The following is a 14396-nucleotide window of genomic DNA, read 5'->3' as shown; positions in this document are numbered from 1 at the left end:
GCTTTCATTTAAGAATCCTTACAATTTTAGAAGAAGTACTAACATCAATAATCAGAGAGAAAATTTACTGTGCTATAGGACAATGATACCAAGAAATTATATGGTTACATTATAAAAAAGTGGCACACTGAAATTTACATTAGTGTTTCTATGACTCGTGGAGAATGATACCAATGTTATATCTTATTCTGACATAACTACGAAGTAAAATAACTTCTCACCCACAGACCTCCGGGTATTTACTTTAATCAAAATTTGTTTTAAAAGCCGACGTTCACGAGCAGTGGAAGGTCCGTTCTTGGAACATTTGCCGAAGTGTGAGGTCTAAGATTAGTGTGGTCATCTTTTCAAGACTTTGATAGAATGTAAACTGTGGTATTGGGCAATAATACCAATTGCGATCATAGGACTGTGCAACATTAACAATTCGGGGAATGGTTTCAGGAGACGTACTTTTGTTACTAACCCTAGTTTGTTATATTGTCTTATATATTTCTTCTTTGTATGAATTTCATTGCACATTTTAATATACTGTCACGTACCATGATGAATCTTGGACGAGTCTCCGATTTATTATGTTACGTACGTCACGTATTACAATTTCAGATAAACGAAACCTGCAATTTAAGTTTAGAAGTTAACTGAAAGTCAGTATATATCAAATTTATGATATTTGCCAACAAGATTGATACACAGAATTTTTTTTCTTAACACAAATATATTTTAACCTACAAACAACAATACAATTTATAATAAAGTTTTACAAATTTACAAACAATACTGAGTATTCTATATGTTCTGGAACTGAATATTTTATCGACGGTCCACGGAGAGAGAATTAATTATAATTTATATGCAAAATTTTACAAACTTAGAAACAATCTTAAGTTCTCTACCTAGTCTGCAACTGAATACTTTGTCGATAGTTCACGAGGCATAAATCACTTTCATGTTGATACAGAGATACACTTCACTTGTTGGGAATGCTAACTAGCTCTATTCTTCGCACATGAGTTTCTACCGACGAAAATATCTAATATCGTCATAGAAATACTAACGAACGAAGTTAATTCAGTGAATTTGTAATATTCGAAATATATAAACGTTTGTGGCCAAATATCTGTAATTTTCCCATTAATAAGTGTTCGTCACAATTATATTTTCCGAGACTTCGAGTACACTGACTATAGCAACCCAACAATATTAAACTGCCTCTTCACGCGTGTATTTATAAACTTTTAAGGTAAGGTTCTCGAAAGTTCAGTTGGCAACAATATTAGAAGATACTTTAGTGCCTTCGTAAAACATATATTGTTGATTCTTACACTCGAGAACCTCCTACAAATCTAGAGAAGAGGAGAGACTTGCGCAATACACAATAACGATATAAGTTACATACATTTGTAAATGCGTATTAAACTGAAACAAACATAGGTATCAAAATAATATTAAATCTATTACAATACCAGCTAAGAAAAAATAAGATATTTCGTACTTAAATTTCGCGCTCCGCGCTAGTACAGCGGTAAGTCTCCGAATTTACAATGCTAAAATCAGGGATTCAATTCCCCTTAGTGAGCTCAGAAGATAGCCCGATGTGGTTTTGCTATAAGAAAAAAATGCACATACATTTTGCGTTAGCAATGTCATCTGGTATTTTATAGGTAATTGCAAAATTCGGAGACGAAAATTCAACACATGATTTAGTTTATCTTAGATCTGTTCTTATAACATTTAACTTTTAGATTAACACGTTTGTTATTCTGACGACATTTACTAATGAGGAATTTAATAATTATTTTCTTAGAGTAATATTTATAAATTATAAGTTATAAATTAAACTATGTAAATGGTGCATGCGTTTTCTCAAGAAAATACCTTGTCTTGGATATTTACGAAAAACTAGGGAAGGAATATATACATTAGCCATTCCTAATTTTGATTAGGCTAAAGGAAAGGGGTCACCTAGGTAACAACATCCATCGCTAACTCTTGTGCTACTGTGATCAAATAATGGGATTTTACCTTCACTCTTATAACGCCCCCAAAAGTAAGGACTATAATTTTGCGACAACAGAACACAAATTTTAAATCCGACACACTAATCACTACACCATGGTCAATAGAGGGCGAAATTTCACTGTACTCTTGACCCTTATTTCTCTTTCTGTTTTATAGCAATACGGAAGTTGTATGAAAAATAATCTATTAAATGACAGTTTTATCTGATTAAGGCACTCGACTCGTAATCTGAGGGTCGCGGTTTCGAATCCCGTCACACCAAACATGCTCGCCCTTTCATCCGTGGGAGCGTTATAATGTGACGGTCAATCCCACTATTCGTTGGTAAAAGAGTAGCCCAAGAGTTAGCGGGGTTGGTGATGACTAGCTGCCTCCCCTCTAGTCTTACACTGCTAAATTAGGGAGGGCTAGCGCAGATAGCCCTCGTGTTACTTTGTGCGAAATTCAAAACAAACAAAAACCCTTCATATAACAGAATAATTTTGTAGTTATTTCGGAGATTACCCGAATTTTGACTTAACATGCTATGACAGTGTTCGTTAAATAACTTTTACCAAAACTGAACAACACTTATTGGTAAAACACAATCCAACTTAAAAACTAATTTCGTCGCTATACGGTACAGAATGTATCGAAATTCGGTTACTGTGGGTGAAGGTCTATATACGTTCTCAGAACCTGCTAAAATGTCCATCCATAAAACTGATTCACTACTGAGGAGAACATCCACTCCAGGTCTCGTGAATATTCAGTGCCATCAGCATAGACATCTGTAAAGGAACATGAACAATTGTGTTAATTTTGTTAGTGTTATAATGATGACCAACTTTTGCGGAAAATGTATAGTTTGTATAAAACTTTATTTACACAAACAGTCCAGCTTACTTAAAGATATATTATTTTTCAAACATATAAAAAATAATTTTATTTCCCCTTCTCTTACAATAATTGAGTAACATACCGGACAGTTAAAAAGTTTCAAATTTTACTGGAACTCCCTCACTGGCAATTTTTATTTTATTTAAATTATTCCAAGTCTATGTTGTATTTCTCATTTGTGTGCATTATTCGGCTGAAAAAAAAAATGTATGTAGATAAATCCCTAGACATCATATGACATGTTCCCACACAGATTTAAAACGCTAGAAACCAGTTTCGATATCCGTCTTCCTGTATTTTTGTGCTTAACTACAAAGAAGACAAATTCATAGATCATCAGTTTCCTTCTTGAAGAAGTCTTTATTTCTTATTGTATTTACGTCATACATGTTTTTAGCTAACATTTTATAACGTCAGCATTCTTTGTACTCAGTGAACAAAATTAAAGAAATATTTTCTACCACCATTATCGTAAGTATGTGGTCACTTTGTTATTACGTAATTTCGTTCGTTCACTCTATGGTTTTGAGCACTATCGAAATGTCAGTCCAACAGTTACAGGATAGAGATATGACATTTATGTTCCCAGCGTGCGCGCACCAGAACTATATGGTGAATGGGACGCGTTCGAAACGACACCGACATAGACGGACCGGACCCAATTCCCTTGTACATGTTGTCACGCCGCCAGTTTTCATACTTTATTGCATGGTTGCGATTGTTATCACATCCAATACTAAATGTCGGCATAAATGTCGTACCCTTGGGAAGACCAGAGAAGCGGAGGTTGGGGTGGGGGATGGAAACCAAGGAATTAATGTGTTCTGCACAGAGTACACGTAACAAAATAACCATGTTTGTGTACTATACACACCGGGGAGGTATAGGCAGTAAATGGCGGGAAACGCCACGAGGTATTCCACGAATGTATGAAGAACAAGATATTTGATTATGGCGCGAGCTGCTTTCTGCGTGACTCTCTCGTGACAAAGCCAAAGCCACAGAGAGAGAGAAAGAGAGACAATGGTCATAAATATAGATGACGTCACGAGTCATTCCAGGCTAGGCCAACGGCAAAGCAGTTTCGGCTTATGCCAAAGAAAAGGACAGTCAGGTACAACCAACAAAATTATTTACAACCCCCTATTTTTCAATTATGTACATCCCAAACCAGGCATGCACTTAGTGCACATAAAGAATGAATTGTTATAGTTCATACGTCGCTATATGTAACCCACCATCTCTTACAAACCTTACTTAGTAAAGCTCTGCTTGATACAGCGAGATTTCTCATACTGACACCAAGCATTTTGTTAAATACTCACACTTGAATCCTGTACCACGTAGAAGTATAGATATGTATAATCGGCATATCAAACATCAAAAGCCTAGTCTTTCATCTTCATGTACTTTCTTGGGAGTTAGTAAAAACTTTCACCTCCCATCTTCGTAAGGAACGTACCGCGTCTGTGCTTTCGTGAAGACCAGCCAATCATGTACAAGTATACAATTCTCGAGTTTAACAAGGAGACGATCCAAAAAAGAAGAAGAAGAAATAAAATCCAGCTTAAATATACGTCACGAGAGGACTCTGAAAATTGATTTGGAATTCGGCTGAACAAATTCACAAGGATGGAATGGTAATCTGTACGAAACGAAAAATAACCGCCATATACGCACACATGCGAACGTGATTCAGCGAGCTCTTTGGTTAAGGGCTCAGACAAAGCTTATGCTCCAACACGTCTGATACAATTTATAGTATTATATGAAGGGCATTGTGTTAATTGGTTCGTCTTCACTGAGATTCTGGTATACATATATACTTAGGCGTAAAATGAATAAGATTTCAATAAATTCAAGGTAAGTTTTGTTTTGATGATAACAAAAAGTGCTATTCAAAGTCCTAAAACTCGAAACTAATATAAAGTAATATCTTAAACTTTCTCTCATGTGGTTTTAAATTTAATTTTCTCAGAAAAATCTTGACAAAGTAATGAATACTGTACCATTGAAGTTTAAATTGTAACGCTTTCAGCTTGTTTGAACTTAAAAATCTAATTCCAATCTCTACTTTTCTTATTTTCATAATTGTTTTTTCTTTCTCTAATAGAATCACAATGCACGATTTTTCACTCTTTTTATAATTAATTAATTTTGTTCACTACCTTTTCGTTAAAAACAACGTTAGCGTTGAAATAAAACCCTGTGACTGAGAACTTAGGTCGAGTATAGTCCTTTGATCAAAGTGGATGACTGTAGGTTTGCTGGTCTAATGTTTGCGTTCCTTTACCACAAAACAATCTCGCTCCGCACTGTGAGGACGGCGTGAATGCATTATAAGTGTGACGGTCAAATCCCAGAATTCGATAAGACAAGAGTAGCTCAACGGTTGAAGTGGGTGCTGTTGATTAGCTGCTGTTATCCCTTTACTCTATCAGCTTAAAATTAGGGAAGGCTGAGTAGCTTTGCTCGAATATCGTATAAACAAATAAACAGTCGACTGACACTTGTGTAGGATTGCACGTCTGTACCATAAATTAAGCGTTTGTCCTGTTAATTATTCCTCGTTATCCTACTGCTGTATGCATGTTCTCGAATTTTTTTAGTGTTTACTGTGAGAAGAGACCTAAAGGAGTTGCAAGGTTTTACAGTTTTACATGCAAGGAGAAACAGAAAATATTGTTGAATTTTACATTATTACTTTATCACTACAACATTATTTTCCACTATATACACCCTGAACTCTAGAAAACAGTGATTTTTCAAGCATGTTAATTGAACTCCTGCAATTACTGAGATATGTACATTAACTGATATTATCGGTCCATACACACTATTCAAGGGATTACTGTACTCTAGCCGAGTAACAGGAATAATATTTATTTATCTATTCGTGTAACAAATTCTTGCGTTACTTTCCTTTAACATTCTAATAATCAATTTTATAACAAACTCTTAGCCCCAAACTACGAAACAAGAGTATTTTATGTATCACAACGGAACATGAATCGTGGACAATCCACGTTTCGACACTCTGACCATATTAGCGCACAGCCAAGCTGATCTTAAAAAGAGACCAGAAAGTAAACACTGACGTGATTGAGACTAGTCCTAACTTTGAGATGTCTAAATTTTCTTCTTTTATGCATTCAAGAAAAATTTTACGATTTAGAAAACAGAAAAAAACTTAATTTTGCGAAGCGTAAGAGCTAATCGTATCTGCCACATAATTTATTAAATATTATTCATAGAGTTATTATTGGCCTTAAACCATACAAACCTTTAAAGCCTTCATTCGTTCGTAAGCCAAGTTTCGTAATGTTGGAGGAAGCAAGTGTTACGCCTTGGCCTAAATTAATATTTTAATTATGTCTCAAAAGCAAATATATATCCCACAAGTCAAATAGTGATCATAAATAAAGTTAAGGTTATTAAAAATCACCTTTAGTTTTTGTTTTATTTTTAGCCAGCTGCTTATGATGAAAGGTCTTTGGAGTTTAAAGATGCTTTAAATAGTTTTTATAAACTAACCATACATTTCTAAAAGCAGAAATTTTAATATGAGGCATAACTGTCTGTGTAGACATTTAAGATACTGGATGTCTGTTTTGTTTTACGCAAGACATTGAAGAAGAAATAGTTCTTAGATTTTTATATAATTAATTATTTTTACGGCAAACGAGTAGGTGCTAATAAGTGGTTTAAAAGATAAAGTTTCACTCAATAAAATAATTGTTCATGAAATTTTTCATTACGACATACCGCAGAGCGAAACTGTTTTTGTAATGGCTTTCATTATAGATAAAAAAGTAGCTAAGACAGAGGTTATTTCAGTTATTTCAAAGTACACAGAAGTTAATTTAGCTACCTTACCTTCCCAATAACCATTGTTTTTGTTACGCAGATTTGTATGCATATATGCACATATACGTATCTTTACACATAATAAATCAATGGTGTCTTCATTTGTATTTGATATAAATAAGCCATTAACATGAGTATTATGTGACTGCATAATGACAAACCTTTTATGCGCTTTACAGTTTGACTCATTAGCAGTGTTTCTGAACAATACACAATGGTATTACTAAAGGTAGTTTTTATAATTAATTATTGGTTTCCAATGCTCTTGATAATGCACATTATTAACAACGTAAATAAAATAAATAGTAATAATTCAATTGTATATATACACACACATAATTAATTGAATTGCTTTAAAATAGAATAATGAAAATTCAAATTCTAAATGACAAAAAAGAACTAAAAATATTTCAAACGTTCTACACAGCTTTCTGTAACAAGCAGTAAACACTCTTATAAACATTTAATGAATAACACAGATAATTATGAATAATATATATATTTATACGAAAAACTTAATACAACATGATTACTTCTGGTAAATATATATATATATATGTAAATTAAATTAATTTCATACTTTCTGGATAAAGAAAGTTTAGTTATTTTTTCGATAATTTTGCTTACTATTTAGAAACTTCAGTCATTTAACACATAAGATCATTTACAAGAAACAGTACTACGTGAAGCGATGTAATGTAAACAGTTAAATATGCAAACAAGTACAACATATGAAATCTACTGAATGGACAAAAACGATATATCGTGTGAAATCATATAGAATATATGAAACTGTATGCGCAAGATGATCATCATTGTAGATGTATTGAAAGCAATTAGGATGAAACAAATATTCTATTATTGTATGAATAAATTAACAAATAGTATTGTATATACTATAAAAATGTGAAAAGAACTGCCAAAAAAACACAGTACCTTAAAAACTAAAACCAAAATTGAAAGAATGCCTTTGAAGAACGAGAATTTAAAACTTGTTGTAACTTGAAAGCGTGAAACTATAAAAAGTTTAAAAAAATCCAGTTACTGACAATTTTGTTCTGGTAGAAAATCAATAGTTGAAGATAACTCTTGAGTAAATAACAAGATGAATATTAGATTGTTGTAACTAGAAATTCACTAGCTGAAGATGGTGGTTACAGCTAAAAACCAGTAACTGAAGACTGAAAAGTAAACAAAGTTTTTCAAGATCTGTTGTAAGCAGAAATAAAAATTCTGGGGATTGTTGTATATGATGTTGTAAGAAGAAAAATCATAATTATTTTTTTCTTGTGAATACAATGTTGCAGATAAAATGTTTTATTCAATAAAAATCGATCAGTTAAATTGTGTTGTAAATAGAAGCTACCATCTAAAGCTTGTCGTAAGTCGAAAACGATTTGCTGAATACGACAGTGTTCAGTTTGAGACTGATGTAAGAAGAACATCATTCGTTGAAAATGATTCTAAATATAAAACGAGCAGTTTCATATTGTTTACTTAGAGAACCAGTGGTTGAAATATGTTTTTGATATAAAACTATTAGTTTATAACTGTTTAATGTAAAAAAATATATATTATAGTTTAAGACTGTTGCAAATTGAAAACCAGAACCTGAATCTCTTTGGAGGTATATAACGAATAGTTGAAGACTGTAATAACTAGAAGAAAAAAGTTGTTGAGTATTGCTGTTTGGTAAAAAAGTCATTTAAAATTGTTATAAGCAGGAAACGTGTAATTAAAGATTGTTGTAAATAGAAAATAAATGGTAAAACTTCATTCTAAGTATAAAATGAATAGCTGAGGACTATATTAAATAAAAATATTGCGGAATAGTGGTGTAAGTAAAAAACGAGAAGTTTAATATCGTTCTGAGCAGAATAGTGAGTAGTTTAAATATTAATATTTTCTGCAAAAATACGTTATGCTTACAAATACTTTCTTTCATCGCAAACAAAAAAGTTCTTAATGGGTCTTGCGTTTCCACCTTTGCCCTACATCCGACATTAGACACTTTCCTTCTTTTTCAGGATGAAAGAAGACACTTATATGGTATAACCTATTTTTACAAAAAGTAGTAAAAATAGCTTAATAGCTTAATAATGTGTTTAGTAGTAAACACATAGCTTAAAAGAGCGCTATCCACTTTAAGCAGTAGCTTAAATATGGCTTTAATAGAAAAAAAACAGTAGATGAACATTCTCATAAGTAAGAAATACGTGATGAAATTTTAATCAATAAAACCAGTAGGCGAAGATTCTCATATGTAAAAAGTAAGTGACTGAATATTACGTAATATATAAAACCAGTAAATGAAGATTCTTACCCACGAATAGTAAGGGACTGGATATTAATTTACGTACACAACCATATTTGGTTGTGTTTGAATTTGGCACAAAGCTACACCCCCATTAAGCGGTGAAAAACTAGGGTGAAGGCAGCTAGTAATCACCACCCTCCGTCAACTTTTGATCCACTCTTTTACCAACAAATAGTAGGATTGACTGTCACCTTATAATGTCCTCAAGGCTAAAAGAGCAAGCATTTGTAGTTGGACGGAGGCTGACACCCGCGACTCTCAGATTCCGAGTCAAGCACCCTAACCACAGGGCTATACTGTTTCACAAAGCCGGAACTTGTTTTCGGAATTTCGTGCAAAGCTACACAAGGGCTATTTGCGCAAGCCGTTCCTAATTTAGCAGAATAAGACTAGAGGGAAGGCAGCTAGTCCTCACCACCCACCGTCAACACTTGGGCTACTCTTTTATTAACGAATAGTGAGATTGACCAATACATTATAACGGCCCCATAGCTGAAAGGGTGAACATATGTGGTTTGATGGAGATTTGAATCCACGACCCTTAGATCAGAGACGAGCGCCCTAAGCACCTGACTATGCCTGGCCTTCAGACATTAGTGATTGAATATTAATTTATGTGTTAAACCAGTAGATGAAATGAGAGATTAACTACTAATTTAAGTACAAAATTAGTAGCTGAAGACGGGTTTACATATGAAATTGCTGAAGTATTTTATAAATTAGAAAACTAAACCAACACAATGGCGGTGGTTGTTATAAGAACGTAAATAGTAGATGAAACCTTTTGTAGCTGGAAGAATAACACACTCAAAATCCTTCCAACTCAAAAATCCACAGTTCAAGACTGATGAAAGTAGAAGGCCAGACACTAAAGATCACTTAACGTATACAAAATATGATATTTCTTTTAAACCGGATAACGAATAGCTGAAGATTCGAAAACCAAAAGTTTAAGTTGATTTAAGTAAAGCATAAATGTCAAGTTGAATATTTTTGTTCTTGTAAAACTGGTTGTTGAAAGTGTTCAAGTTAGATAACTATATAAAGACTGTTGCAATGCTTCCCGGTGACAAATGTCTTTAAACTTACAACGCTAGAAACCCGGTTTCAATACCTGTAGTGGTTAAAGCACAGAGAGCCCATTGTGTAGCTTTGTGCTTAATTGCAAACAAACATAATTTGAAAAACAAACGGTAGTAGAATCTATAATGTAAAAAAAAAAAACTGATACAGAGGAGATACTAAACACGTACGTGTACATCACACTATGCTTCTTCAATAGAAGTAAAACAGTAATGAAGTATTTTATAAAGGAGAAGACTGATTAAATAACCAAGCTATGGCGTATCAGTAAATGATGAAGTATTTTTATAAATTGGGAAATCTACTCAATAATGCGATGATGTATCAATAAATGACTACAGCTTTTATAAGTTAGTTTTATAAAGCTGAAAATTAACCCAATAATCTTGTAAAATATTAATAAATAATTAAGTATTTTACAAATTAGAAAACTAACTCAATAATGCTTTGAATTATTTTATAAATTAGAAAATTTACTCAACAATGATATGAAAATATGAAGTATTTTATAAATTAGAAAACTAACTAAAAATGATATGAATTATTTTAAAAATTAGAAAATTTACTCAACAATGATATGAAAATATGAAGTATTTTATAAATTAGAAAACTAACTAAAATGATATGAATTATTTTAAAAATTAGAAAACGAACTCAACAATACTTTGAAATATTTTATAAGTTAGAAAACTAACTCAACCATGATATGAATTATCTTATAAATTAGAAAAGTAACTCAAAATGATATGAATTATTTTATAAGTTAGTAAACTAATTCAACAATGCTTTAAATTATTTTATAAATTAGCAAATTAACTCAACAACACTAAAGTATTTTGTAAATTAGAAAACTAAACCAAAAATCTTGTCAAGTATTAATAAAGGCTTATTTCTTGTATTTCTGCGATAACAAAATTCAAAAAAGATTGTTTGTTTGTTTTTTTATTTTAAGTAACCAAAACAGACAAGATCAAAACTCATACGCTATTTGTAACAAGCAATCACAGCAAAATATTCGGAAAATATTTGTGTAGCTACATATTTTATCTTGAAAGGGCTAAATAGTCAGGCGCTGAACAATCAAACCTTTTTTTGGGGAGGACAATGTTTATGTGCAAGGGGGCGAGTTCCACATATTTACTACATTCAGACATGCAACTACATGAAAGAACGTTTCTTTTTATTTTGTTTTTCTCTGTGTGTGTGTATACTATCTAGTCGTATGAATTTTTAACGCGTGAAATTTCTACATTATAGCGATGCCAGGCGAAAACGTGTTATTGGTTGGGTTAGGGTAGGGCACACGTGAGGTTAAATATCACGGGTTCTCTTCAAACCAAAAGCTACATTATACGCAGAGCTGAAATGTTCTACACTGACATACAGATGAGAACATTATATGACTACGCTTCATGTCATTTGACCCTTTTTTAAAAATTGTTTCCCAAATAAAAAGGAAAAAAATATGTGCGTGTTTGGCTGCACCTAGAGCGGACTCTGTCGACTGATACTCGATTTCTTCTACTGAAAACAAATTTTTTAAATTATTTATTGACATCAAAATAAGATATTAATACCTTACTGATTTCAAAAATTCGTGAGTTTTACATGTAATCAAAGAATACTTGGCAGGAAACCAGGGTAATTTTAAATTTTTATTTAAGTGTTATTTGTAATATTTATATTTTTCGGCATGCTTTTTAAGTAGATTAATTGTTAGTATAAAGACAACAGAAAACGTATGTACACTTGGTAGATGATTATGTTATTTAAACTTGTTACTTTCAGGTTATTTGATGTGAGAAAGTAGGCGCACTCAGCCGATAATTATATTATTTGATACGTTTAAATAACATAATCGTCGGCTGAGTGCATCCACTTTTTTTACATAGAAAAGCCTGAAAGTAATATGTTCCTAGAATAAAATAGCCCGAAAAAGAGTGTTTGTTTGTTTGTTTGTTTTGGAATTTCGCACAAAGCTATTCAAGGGCTATCTGTACTAGCCATCCCTAATTTAGCAGTGTAAGACTAGAGGGAAGGCAGCTAGTCATCACCACCCATTGCCAACTCTTGGGCTACTCTTTTACCAACGAATAGTGGGATTGACCGTCACATTATAACATCCCCAGGGCTGAAAGGGCGAGCATGTTTGGCGCATCGAAAAAGAGTGAACTCATTCGATGATTATATCATTTGAACGTGTTACATTAAGGGTATTTTATCTAAAGAAGTGGATACATTCAACCGATCATTATGTTATTTAAACGTGTTGCTTTCAGGATATTTTATTTTACAAAGTGAATGTACTTAATAGATGATTATTTTAACATATTTTACTTTTAAGGTGTTTTATGGACTACTTACGATATATTAAGACTGCTTGAAATAATGGTAATGTCACAATTCACCCATAACCAAATGAAAAGTGTCTGTTTGTTTGTTTTCGAATTTCGCGCAAAGCTACTCAAGGGCTATCTGCGATAGTCGTCCCTAATTTAACAGTGTAAGACTAGAGGGAAGGCAGCTAGTCATTACCACCTACCGCCAACTACAAAACTGACTCAACAGTGGTTTAGTGGGATTGACCGTAACATTATAACGTCCTCACGGCTGAAAGGGCGAACATGTTTGGTGCGACAGGGATTCGAATACGCGACCCTCAGATTACTAGTCGAAAACTTTAACCAACCTGGCCATGCCGGGCCAAAGAAAAGTGACCTTTGCAATGTATAATAAATTTTGAGCAATGTATTTTTCACATTTAATTATATCTGAATAATATTATAGTTGCTTCCGACTCTGCAAGCGATAGTGACTCATACAACGGCTCCGAGTACAAACGTTTAACTCTTAACTCCATCTTTTGACTTGTTTAAGATATAATTACAGCCGTGGCTATTGAGGATTCCTTCTTGTTTTATAAACATACAATCAAAAGAAGAAGGACTGGACGTGTCTAAGTGGTTTAGCGTACTTGGACTGTGAATCTAAGAGCTCATGGTTCGCAGCTTATTCGAAAAGAAAGAATAAATAGCTCCAAAATTTGAGGTTATTAGTTCATTAGAATAGCTTTCAGCGAAATTCCTTAAACATACAAACTATCAAACCTAAGTAATTTAACAAACTACAGACAAGGAGCAGAACTGAAGTACAACGTTCGATTTCGTATTATAGAAGGTTTGACTGAAGACCCGCAGTTCTATAAGCAATGAAACTCAACTTCAGCACAGAAAATCGCTAGTTATTAAATTGAATAATTTGTTCATTTGCGTTTCTAAAATTAACATAATCTACACTGTAAGCTAAAGTTTTCACTTGACCAGGACAAATAATGAAACTAGTGAGCTCGCTAGCTTCTTCTGTAGCGTTTGTTTTAAGCCCTTCCCTTAGAAAACAGTGTTACTGACAATGCATATCATTCTACAACCAATCACACTTTGATAACCTGGATACCATACTGGTTTGTTGACGTTCCTCTTGCGCCATCTAGTAGCAAATTGTTTCAAATAGACTCTCCTGGAAGCAGATAATGATGGATAGAGTATTCTGGGAAATAACTTGAATTTTCAGTGTATTTATTTTCCCTTTACGTTAAGACTGCATATTAACATTCATGCTTTTAACTTTTCAATAATTCTCTTACTTTAGCGCGACGTTAAGTACATTCATTCATTCATCACTATAGACAAAACTCTTCAAAACACAATCGCCTTTGTCCTAAATTAGTTAAAAGTAAAATTGTTTTGGTTTATATAAAATGAAGATTAAATAAATTTGAAATAATTTTATCAAAAATATCCTCTTTCTGTTGGACATTACTGCTGTGTTTAGTTTTTAATTCAGACATCTTCTAATATTAAGAGGGATTATTTTTGCTATTCACTAGTTTTCAATTACTTAATTTTTATTTCAGCTATTTCATTATTACTGTTATTATGTTTTTTTTAAATCAAAGAATTATTATCTTAGTGGTTAAGTAAAAACTCAGCCAAAATATCGTTATTTTGGGACAGTTAATTAAAAATATATACATTTTAACGTCAACTTATAGGTCATATGCATTCAATTATAGGCTTCCTTTTTAAATAAGGAAGTTATGCAATTATAAGGTAATAAATAAAAAATTAAGCTTTCCATATATAAACATCTATCAAGCAAAACGTCTTTATATTTGTCAAACGTTTATCATATAATAACTTAAAAATACTTTGTTTTAGTTATGAATGTT

General features: G+C 32.6%; 2 long non-coding RNA genes across 4 annotated transcripts in view; one reads left to right on the top strand and one right to left on the bottom strand.

The window, feature by feature from the left end:
- The window catches only part of LOC143222705 (uncharacterized), a 43708-nt gene extending 39237 nt beyond the window's left edge, over positions 1-4471 (bottom strand). For both annotated transcript variants that reach the window (XR_013012426.1, XR_013012425.1), the window contains exons 1-2: positions 4227-4471; positions 2669-2792 (exon numbers count right to left, since the gene is read on the bottom strand). This is a non-coding gene — a long non-coding RNA (uncharacterized LOC143222705). The remainder of the gene's footprint in view (positions 1-2668; positions 2793-4226) is intronic.
- Positions 4472-4490: 19 nt separating this feature from the next.
- LOC143222708 (uncharacterized) overlaps positions 4491-14396 on the top strand; it is a 93113-nt gene continuing 83207 nt past the window's right edge. For both annotated transcript variants that reach the window (XR_013012427.1, XR_013012428.1), the window contains exon 1: positions 4491-4764. This is a non-coding gene — a long non-coding RNA (uncharacterized LOC143222708). The remainder of the gene's footprint in view (positions 4765-14396) is intronic.

The sequence above is a fragment of the Tachypleus tridentatus genome, chromosome 1 (assembly GCF_004210375.1).
Source record: "Tachypleus tridentatus isolate NWPU-2018 chromosome 1, ASM421037v1, whole genome shotgun sequence".
Lineage (NCBI taxonomy): Eukaryota > Metazoa > Arthropoda > Merostomata > Xiphosura > Limulidae > Tachypleus > Tachypleus tridentatus.
The sequence above is the reverse complement of the archived record's forward strand: the minus strand, read 5'-3'. Positions and strand labels throughout refer to the sequence as shown.